Source organism: Herpailurus yagouaroundi, unplaced genomic scaffold (assembly GCF_014898765.1).
Source record: "Herpailurus yagouaroundi ecotype Mexico unplaced genomic scaffold, PumYag 29, whole genome shotgun sequence".
Lineage (NCBI taxonomy): Eukaryota > Metazoa > Chordata > Mammalia > Carnivora > Felidae > Herpailurus > Herpailurus yagouaroundi.
The window spans coordinates 88,739,514-88,750,137 of record NW_024412377.1 but is presented as its reverse complement, the minus strand read 5'-3'; the positions used below and the strand labels follow the sequence as shown (position 1 = coordinate 88,750,137).

The window sequence follows — 10,624 nt, the reverse complement described above, 5'->3', positions numbered from 1 at the left end:
TCTTTCTTTCTTTCTTTCTTTCTTTCTTTCTTTCTTTCTTTCTTTCTCATTATGAAACACACAGTTTTGAGCCAGGAAGTGTGCTAAACATAGGGGATACAAGATGAATTTGTGCATCTATAATATACATGGTATTTATATATCTATAATATACTGGTCCTTTGAGTTTTTACATTGTAGAGATTGAGACAAATGAAAAATAATTACAGCTCACAATGAGAGCCTACAGAAATGAAAGTGCTTGACTTTGTCCAGAAATGTTGAAGACACTTTTTTTATAAGACAGATTTTTTTTTTAATTTTTAAATGTTTACTTATTTGTTTTTGAGGGAGAGAGAGAGAGAGAAGGAGAGAGTACAAGCTGGGGAAGGGCAGAGAGGGAGAGAGAATCCCATGCAGGCTCTGCACTGTCAGTATAGGGCCCAATGTGAGGCTCAGACTCACAAATTGAATCTTGAGATCATGACCTGAGCCAAAATCAGGTCAGATACTTAACCAACTTAGTCACCCAGGTGCCCCAGGAAAGGCATTTAAAGGAAATGAAGTTGAGTTGACTCTTTGAAGAACGATTAGGATGAATTCAGACAGATAAGGAAAGAAAAGGGCTTTCCAGGTAAATGGAATAGAATGGTGGAGACATAAATGTGATACATTTAGGAAACTGCAGGGAATTCTATGTTGCTGGCATCTAGGACTGGTCTTATCCCCAAGATTTTTTTATGGCTGAGGCTATAGAGCCCGCATCACAGCTCAACTTTACCCTCTACTCAATCCTAATTCCTTTCTTTTCCTTCCATAGAAATTGATATGAAGCAGAATCTGCATCCCAGAATCCAATCTGTAGCAGAGAATGAGTCAAGTGGATAGAAGCAATTAAATTTAGAGGTCAATTAGACATGGAGCTGAGGGAAATGAAGGAATCTCAGAGAACAAGAGTTCAAGTTGGTGCTAGGTGGAATACGGTAAAGCCAACTCACGTGGATTACATCCAAATATGATAAGCAATGGGTTCTGCTCAAAGATCTTTTGAGACAGTTTTGTAAAAATTATTCATTATACGTTTGGCTAGCAGGGCATATGTGAGAACAGGGCTAGAGAGAAAAACAGTAGTGTACATAAAACACAAGTAGTAGCTATAGGTGCAGATGATGAGAAGAATATGTAGAATAAGGTAAGAAAATGAAGGGAGATAGATTTCTAAACAAGTCTTAAATTTCAGCTGTGATCTCAATTCCCAAGTAACTATGTAATGATGGCTGTTCACCTTTTTCTTGATGATAGTCTTTTCTTATTTGATGTGACCATCTTTACTAGAATGTAAAGTCGTTAAAGAAAGGAACTGATTTGGTTCATCTTGTTAGCCCAAAATAGCTTAAATGAAATGGGGGCTAATATTGAATGGATATGGTACAAATTTCAAAATGGAGCAAGACTCAACTGGAAGTTGGAGTCTTCAATGCTCTCTGGGCTGAAGTTGGGGTGCTTTGAAGAGTTCCAGGCCTGCGCAACAGCCATTTCACTGCTTAACCTGTTTTAGCATTTCTTTTATCAAAATATCAGGTAACGGTAGAATTTTGTGTCAAATTTCTGTTTAATGTCCAATGACTGCCTTTATTTTGTGCTGACTCTTTAGAAAGTCTTCTTTTCATTTTGTATGTGTCTTCCAGTTCAAAGTCATCAGCATACAGTAATCCCAAATGACTCTCTCAACAACTTTTAAGGATTCTCACAGTCAGAAGAACCTCTCAGAGGATCAGAAGCACAGCTAATACCAGCTTACAGATTCCTTATTACATCCTTACACATGAATAAAACAAGCTAGACCTATTATATAGCTGTTTTCTCTCCATTAGTGACTAGGAACTGATCTAAAAAAAAAAAAAATACATAAGCCCAACACTCTACCTTATGTAACATCCGCCTGGCAGCTGAATTAGTCAAGTTATAGCAACTATACCACACTCTTGCCTAAAACACCCTTGTAATTTCCAGGACTACACACTAGGCAAAATTAGAATGTAGTCATTCCACAGTATCCCTGACAAGTACTGGGCCAGAGCAATTCAATGTCTAGACTAGTTGTTTCAGTCAGGAGATTAACTGGCTTATCTCAACCCCAAGGGCAACCTTTGGCTCACATCCAGGAAGTCGGCAGTTTTCAGGTTAGCCCCTGACTGATCAAGCCATCAGCTGCTTGCCTAATCCCAGCATCATAGAACTACAGAACAAGACTTTTTTTCCACACAATTTGGGGTCTGAGCTGGTTATTTCTTTAAGGTTTAGTATGTCATCTTAAGAATTTTTTCCCCAACTAAATACTGTCTGGGAATTTCGTAAAAATGGTGTGCTCTCTGGTGATACCAAAATAATTCTTTACTTAGAAAGAAAATTATACACATGTAAGGTTAAAATGTTATAATTAATATAAATGTTAATAATATTAACAATACTATTGTGCTAGTACTAATTTTATATTAAAATAATTGATATAAATATTAATAGACAATAATTTATATATAATATCTTCTGGAAATTACCTTAGGAACACTGCTTACAAAAAATTAATGGATTCTAAAAAACCAAAATACACTCCTATATCTTTATTATTGGCAGTGATTATTAAAATACTGTGATTATTAAAAATACTGAGCCCTCTCAGTTTTGGGGACCAGTATGATGCAGTGGGATGAGGGTGAAAAGTAGAGTTTAAATTCAGACTCACTTGAGGGCTCCTGAGTGGCTCAATTGGTTAAGCATATGACTCTTGATTTCTGCTCAGGTCAGGATCTCATGGTTTGTGAGATGGAGCCCCACTTTGGGTTCTGCACTGATAGCCAGAGTCTGCTTGAGATTCTCTCTCTACTCCTCTCCCGGGTTCCTAAGCTGCTCGCTCTCTCTCTCTCTCTCTCTCTCTCTCTAATAAACAAACAAACAAATTAAAAAAAATTCAGACTCAGTTGAACTTGAGCAAACCACTGATCCATCCTCCTCTGGGCTTTAGTTTTCTCCTTAAGAAAGGTGGTAGAGTCAGTGGGGGTTGTCCCAGAGATGAGCCCTGAGCTCCTGCCCTCCAGTTTTAAAACATTCTATTGTCTTAGGGGAGTGGGGAGCAGAAAACCGCCTAGGGCAGAGGGAGCTAAAGAGTGTGTCAGAGAAAATGTGAGTAAAGGAAGACTAAGATGGACATACTTGATAATGTCATTGTTGTGGGTGTTAAAAATCAAAATTTCCAGAAAAAAATTAAAATTCTTACTTTTACTTCTTTACTCTTATTTCCATTGTGCCAAACATCTGCATGTTTGTAAACATCAAGAGACTCTTTTTAAACATGCATTTAACTCGAGTGTTTGTGTTCTCTAAACAAGCTATTAAATCAAAAGATCAGTGCTGAATAAAACTGTTACTATGATGATTTTTAATTACAGTTAATATGTTTGACCCCTTACTGTTTATGAGGTATTGTGCTAACAGCTTATTTACTTTGTTTAATACATTAGTTCATTAAAGTTACCTGTGTGATAGATATTATTTATATCCCTATTTTGTAGGAAGAAAAAAGAATCTGGAATTTAGAGAGTCTAAACAGCTTACCTAAAATCACTAAGTAGCAAATGTGAAATTGTATCCCAAGTCTGTCCAGCTCCAAAATATAGGATTTTAACCATGGTATTTAACATTACTGATATTCAATATTACTAAATTCAAAAATTTATGAAATTATATACAATGGTTCTTTTTTAAAACAGAATGAAACCTATAAAACACTCATCAAATTATAATGCTACTTTATGGGACCTTTATTGAGACTAGGTAAGGGACTTTATGGACTCAAAAACTGGAAACCGACTACAGCAATTAGTTGTACAGAATAAAAGCCAGGCTTGAAAGTCCTTCTTTGCATTGAATTTCAAATGTTCCACTTTGAATGAAACAGATGTTGAACTTTAGATTAGTTCAATCTGCATTAGATTTATCCTGTGCACACAGTAAGATAGTACTAACATGGGCACTTACGCTACTTTCTCTTTAGGGACACCTTTCCCCAGACCAGCTTCATCTGCAATTTAAAAGAGGTCTTTTCAAAGAAACAGAGGATTTTACTTAAAAGCACAAGAATTAGTCTAGTGGGTCTGAACCATGGTCCATCCAATACTCTGTCTCTTCTAGGAGCATAAAGGAGCATGTCATGTGATAGTGGTCTTCTATCATGTGAAACTCAAAAGGTTAGGGATACACCCGGAGACTTCTTGATATTTTTCTGATATCCATGAATTTAGATTAACCTTTCTTGAAGCCTATATTTTAGGTTTTCATGCTGTAAAATTTCCATGTACAAACTACTTTTGAGTAAACTAACATAGGAAACATCTTGGATCTGCGGATTGCAGATTCTCTAACATGAGTTCAACTGACTCACATTCTCCAGTGAAGTCTTGTCAAATCTACCCCAGGTTCTTCATAGATTCAGGTGTTTACTGAACTCCTATTCTCTGTTAAAAGGGAAGTTAGCAAGTGGTAGGCATTAAAGACAGATGAACACCAAACTGAGACTTTCTTCTTGACATAAGAAGGATCAAGTAGGAATGTAAAAAGGATTAGCTTTGGAAGTCAGCAGCTAATGGAAGTATTTCATGTAGGGTGCAGTGCCCCTCCAAATGACTGAACATAGTGTGGAGGAGTACATCAACAGGATGGTGTGCCCCTAAATTCCCAAAGAAATCGATCTATATATCCAAGTACATTAAATCATGTATGCTAATTGGAAAATACAAATTACAATTCTGTTTGTTGTCTGAGCATAAAATAGAGACATTCATATAGAAGTAGAAAATGAGAACACACCGCTATGTCCAAAACCTTGGACACTTGCTCAAAATGTTTTAGTCAAACTACAATCAGGAAACAATGTACATAGGTTTTACCTTTATCAGATTCAAGCTTTAAGAATTTCTACCTGTTTCTCACATGTTTGGATTTAGTGTACAATCTATATTCACTCTATATCCTTTATGATTTCATGAGCTTCAGCCATCTAACCCCTTAGCCTTTGCCTCTCCAGTCTATAAAAACACTATTTTAGTCTCTCCTCAATTCTTTGTTCTTTTCATTATAAAAAGTAACCTAAATAGGAAATTGGATCATTTAAAATTTTTCATGTTGAATAAATTTTCTTAGTAGGTTCTAACTAATGTTGAGAATATGAAGAAGTCCTGATTGAACCAAGTTCCTTCCTCCCAACCTACAAATCAGTAAGAGCTATTGCATTGGTTCCTCCCAAATAAATCAACTGAGTTTTTAAAATTCCTTCTAGAACTTTCTGCGACTTTCCTCCTTGAGAAAGAGCGAGAGAGAGAGAGAGAGAGAGAGAGAGAGAGAGAGAGAGGGAATGCATATGTGAGCAGGAGCGGGGCAGAGAGAGAGAGGGAGAGAATCTCAAGCAGGCTCCCTGCCCAGTGCAGAGCCTGATGTGGTGCTCACTCTCATGACTGAGATCATGACCTGAGCTGAAATCAAGAAGAGTCAGAGTCTCAACCAACTGAGCCACCCAGGCACCCCAGAACTTTCTGTTTTAGACCCTATCTCACCTCTGTGCTTACCCTCTGGGGCTTGAAGCAAATACCAAAAGCAGTCCAATGGATAATAAAGTTTCCAAAAATGCATGATGATATTGTGGTGGAGGCTGTGAATTTTCACTTGTGTAGGCACACAGCTCTAGGGGTCATTTTGTGATGGATATCTCAATGCTTGAGCAAGAATATTCCCAGACTATTCTCCAGAATGCAACATCACCTTCCCAACTATATCCACCTAACTTTTCTGCATTCCTCTTCTATAAACCTCCTCAAATACACCATTTTCCATTAAGATTTAATTATTTTAAGTATATATTCTTCTTTTGCTAGTCCAGTTATATAATATAACCCACTATAAAATTATAAATATAGTATTTAAATGTGTTCAGTTATTTATAATAAATTTGTTATATTTTGTTCATGTTAACCTTTTAATTGTTAATTTCTTGATGTGGCAGAGACTGGCTGACTGTTCCTTAAATACATATCACGTTCTTTTTGGGCAGGCAGTTGGACTCCATTCCTGATCTCACCTTGCAGTTAGATGCGACCATGTAGATGGAGTTCTGGCCAGGGAAATATAAATGCCCTTCCAGATAAGACCCATGGAAACCTTTCAAGTACCTTCTTCTCTGTTTTTCCATTATGTCATATTTATACAAATGAGCATGACATCCTCAGAAGTCATGACTTGAAGATGGAGGAGCCCATGAGATGAAACGAAACCAGGTCCCTGAGTTACCTAGCCTATCAACAGGAAAACCTATTTTTTATTTACATACATTAGAAATAAATGTCTATTATGTATGAACAATTATACATTATAGAACAATTATAGTACATTATATATATATATAGAACAATTAGAGTACATTATATATTTTATATGCATTATAGGTTGTCTTTTGGCATGATTAAAGTTTTGTTCAGCTTCTAAGTAAGTTTTTTTAATTTTTTTTTAATTTAGTTTTGAGAGAGAGAGAAAAAGCATGAGTGGGGGAGGGGCAGAGAGGGAAGGAGACAGAATATGAAGCAGGCTCCAAGCTCTAAGCTGTCAGCATAGAGCCCATTGTGGGGCTTGAACCCATGAGCTGTGAGATCACGACCTGAGCCAAAGTTGGATGCTTAACTGACTGAGTCACCCAGGTGCCCCCGGTTTCTGAGTAAATATTTAATTAAAATAAGTATTATGATAAAATAATATAATTAGCATTTATTATGATCTCCTGGCAGTCATTGGCAATGGCCTACCAGTGATTCTGCTAGGCATGTCACAAAGCCTAGCATGTTTAATTCCCACAGTACCCTTTTAATTAGACATAACCAGTGTGTTCTCCAGGATTAGCAAACAAAGGATCAACAGAGCTAAGTTACCCCAAGTTACCAAATGGCAGAGCTGAGATCCCCACATGTCTATCTGGCTCTCAGCCTGTATTCTTCCCAGTACGGCATGAACTTTTTCCCCAACTTCGTTTCTTCCTTCTCTACTTAAGGCCCCAAATTATGCCACATCCTTAAAGTGAAAAGATGCTATCAAGCATTACTTGAGTCATAATAAAAAAAAAAAAGAAAAAATCAAATTAATAAAATATTTTTAAATGTATTTTTATATCTGTGCTTGATTTTCCACTGTTCAGCACAACAATTTGAGGAAAAGCACAATAACCAATTCCAGGATGGGAGTCCTGAGAATGATAGTAATTCACTGACATGTCTATTAAAAAATTATTGACAATCCAAAAAATATATAACACTATCCTAGAAAAGAATAAAAGATGGATTAGAGCACTGATTGTTAACACAGCATCTACCATGAATTTGCTAAAAATAAATAAAAATAACTGCTAAGGTAACAGTTATATTTTTAGGACATATTGAAGCATCACAAAACCTCTTCTGGTCTCCACAAGGATTCTCTTGAGTTTCTCTTTAAAGGGTAGCATTTCTGCTGGGTAGCAAAAATCAATTTGAAGTGTGATTTTTTTTTTTAATTTTTTTTCAACGTTTTTATTTATTTTTGGGACAGAGAGAGACAGAGCATGAACAGGGGAGGGGCAGAGAGAGAGGGAGACACAGAATCGGAAACAGGCTCCAGGCTCCGAGCCATCAGCCCAGAGCCTGACGCGGGGCTCGAACTCACGGACCGCGAGATCGTGACCTGGCTGAAGTCAGACGCTTAACCGACTGCGCCACCCAGGCGCCCCTGAAGTGTGATTTTTAACTTTTGTTACAGCTTTGTTGCAACGAGTAGTCAAAACAATTATTTTTAGTGATCTGGAATAATAATTTCGCTTGTAGAAGGAATCTAACTCTGTTTTGATTTGAAAGTCTTTCCATTCCCTCTCTCAATTCTCCAGGAGTGCATACGTACCTACTTTACCCACCCAGAGCTCTTTGTGGCTTAGGAAACAATGCTAAAATCCCAACTCCTTTTTTTCAAGGATTAGTTTTTGAAGAACAGTCTTCCTGTAACTACTTGTCTTTTTTCCCCCCTCAATTCTCACAGCAGAAAGGGCCCAAATTTTCTACTGTATGCCACTTGCCTTCTCTTACTCATAATAAACATTCTGTTGGGACATCTAAAATCTTGCAACTCTTATCTTGAAAATTACATGAAAATGAAAAATCTTAATCAGCAGCAGCAAGTAGGGGTTGCTAAAAGTACTGAAATATAAGTACTAAGATATTTGGCCACTGCAGACCACCTTGAAGATAACACAGTATTTCTTGGCCAGGGGTTATCTATATTTTAGGATGGCATTCCCTATTTTGTAAGAAACTGATAAATCTTAAAGGTGTCCTCTTAAAGTTTTAAAGAGGATATAGTCAATCTTTTTGGCACTTCTTTTACAAATTGTATAATGGTTTAAAAAGTAATTCTACACCTACAAATGGGTATTCTTTAAGAAATGAAAAACCCACTCTCATTTACAAATGTTATCCTCCTTAAAAACATCGACAAAATATGCAGTTTTCCTAATTTATTGAAGGTGGTTCTGCAAAAATAGTAATATTCATGTCCAATCAAGATAGTTTCATTACTCTTTCAGAAAAGTAAAATATCTTACCAAAGTTACTGGGCATGAAAAATCTTACAAAGGGTTGGTGGGTATTAAGTTGATTTGGACAACATCATCACTACACATGAAATTCTTTCTAGATGTTCATGTCTCTTAAACTCACCTCTCAGTATTGCCACTGTATTTCTGACTCCTTCTTTGTGGGTGTGTGACAAGAAAGCTTGTCTAAATTTATTCTGATGGTTATGGCTGTTTCTTTGGGGAGCACCTATAATACAAAAGAATGAGAGTCCAAGAATAGAAAACTTTACACTCCAGACGGTAGTGTTGGTAGTGTTGTGGTTTGCCTCCACAACATTGATTCCCCTTTCCTTCTACATCCACTTATTTGGATATTCTCTCCTCCCCTCCTCTGGTTCCACATTGCCTACAAGGGGCTTGAATGCTCTGATCCTGTGACTGGAGCCTATGGCCCGGGTGCAGTCAAGGATTTCCCTAACCGCAATGCTGATTCAGTAATGGACATCTAAATTAAGCCAGTCCTGTCAGAGCAAAGGCTAAGAGTTCTGAAAGAAAATAGGGTACAGACTAGTTATGAATATAGCTGAAGAGGTAAAAGCCGAGGAAAGAGAAATAGGATCTTAATGAGATCTTTTGACCCTTATATCCAGTTGTACATGCAGCCAGAGTACTTCTGGAATTTTGTGTCATGTGACTCAGGCTGTATGTGACTAAGGCAGGTTTTCCATCCCATCACATGCTACTTAAATGATCTTAACTGACTTCCTTCCATAGCCTTTATTTCCTTAATATTTTTAAGTGACAGCAGAGGAAAAATCTAGATGGCCTCCCTCTATCCAGTGCAAATGAGCAGAACAACAACAATAAATTTAGTAGATTTTCCACAATAGCTAAGATGACTTCTGCCCCTCCTTCATGCTAGCAATTATGTGGTTGGTAGCTTACCATTGGTTAAAGCCGCTTTCCACCAAAGCATGCTGGGTAGGGGACATGGAGAACATTCTCAAGACATTAGTCATTCAGGTTGACAATTAATATGGTTTAAAATGTAGTGTTACTGATTCCATGTGTGCTGAAAATGTTAGTACTTCCACCTTCAAACTACTACTTTTAATTTGGGGATAAGACATTAAAACAAAAATAAAAACAAATACAACAAAAAATGTGACACAGACAATAGAGATAATCACTCAGTTTATGTATAAAAATGTGGTTAAATTCAGTGTGATATACCATTTGTAAAAAAAATTGAAAGTATGTCATTTTTTTCAAATTTTTGATTAAAAGTTATTTTCCTCTTTGAAAATGAAAATTGGTTTTATGTTCCTCTACTTGTCAAAGCCATTTAAGTAGATCAAGTTAGAGGTCCTAATTACAAGTTGTTGGCAGCCTGTGTTTATTCTGAGATACAGTCTGACAGGTATACTGTTTGTTTGTTTTAATTTAAAGATAATTTACTACCCATAAAAGGTAAAAGATTAATGGTCCTAGAAATTGAAATCAGTTCCCTATTCACCAACTAGAGAGAGTCTAATCTAAGGAAGTCTATGTTTCCAAGCCAATTTGTGTCACAGGTGAAAATGTATTTTATATCCACAATAATTCAATCTTTGAGATTTTCTCTTGATATTGCCCACAAGGGTGCTAATTGCATTGGTGACTTTTGTTATACACACATTAAGAATTATTCTGAGTTCTCAACATCATTTTGTATAATATGACAGCGGACAGATAGCAATGATTTTTCATCAATACTGCCAATACTACCATTTTTAAATCAGAACACTCTATCACCCATTAGCAATTCCATAATCACCATTTCTTCTATCTTCCAACACAAAACTATCATTGTTTTACATTTAACTCTAAAGAAGCATTTCACCTATGCATGGATTGGTGCCTTCAATTGAGTCTTCCCATATAAAGATATTTATATAGACACTGTTGAGCAATTTAGAAAAGTCTCCAAATTGCATTGGTACTATTATTGCATTGGTACTACAGACTTCA

General features: G+C 36.5%; 1 long non-coding RNA gene across 2 annotated transcripts in view; it reads right to left on the bottom strand.

The window, feature by feature from the left end:
- LOC121013453 (uncharacterized) overlaps positions 1 to 10,624 on the bottom strand; it is a 28,882-nt gene that overhangs the window by 3,986 nt on the left and 14,272 nt on the right. The window lies entirely within an intron of this gene.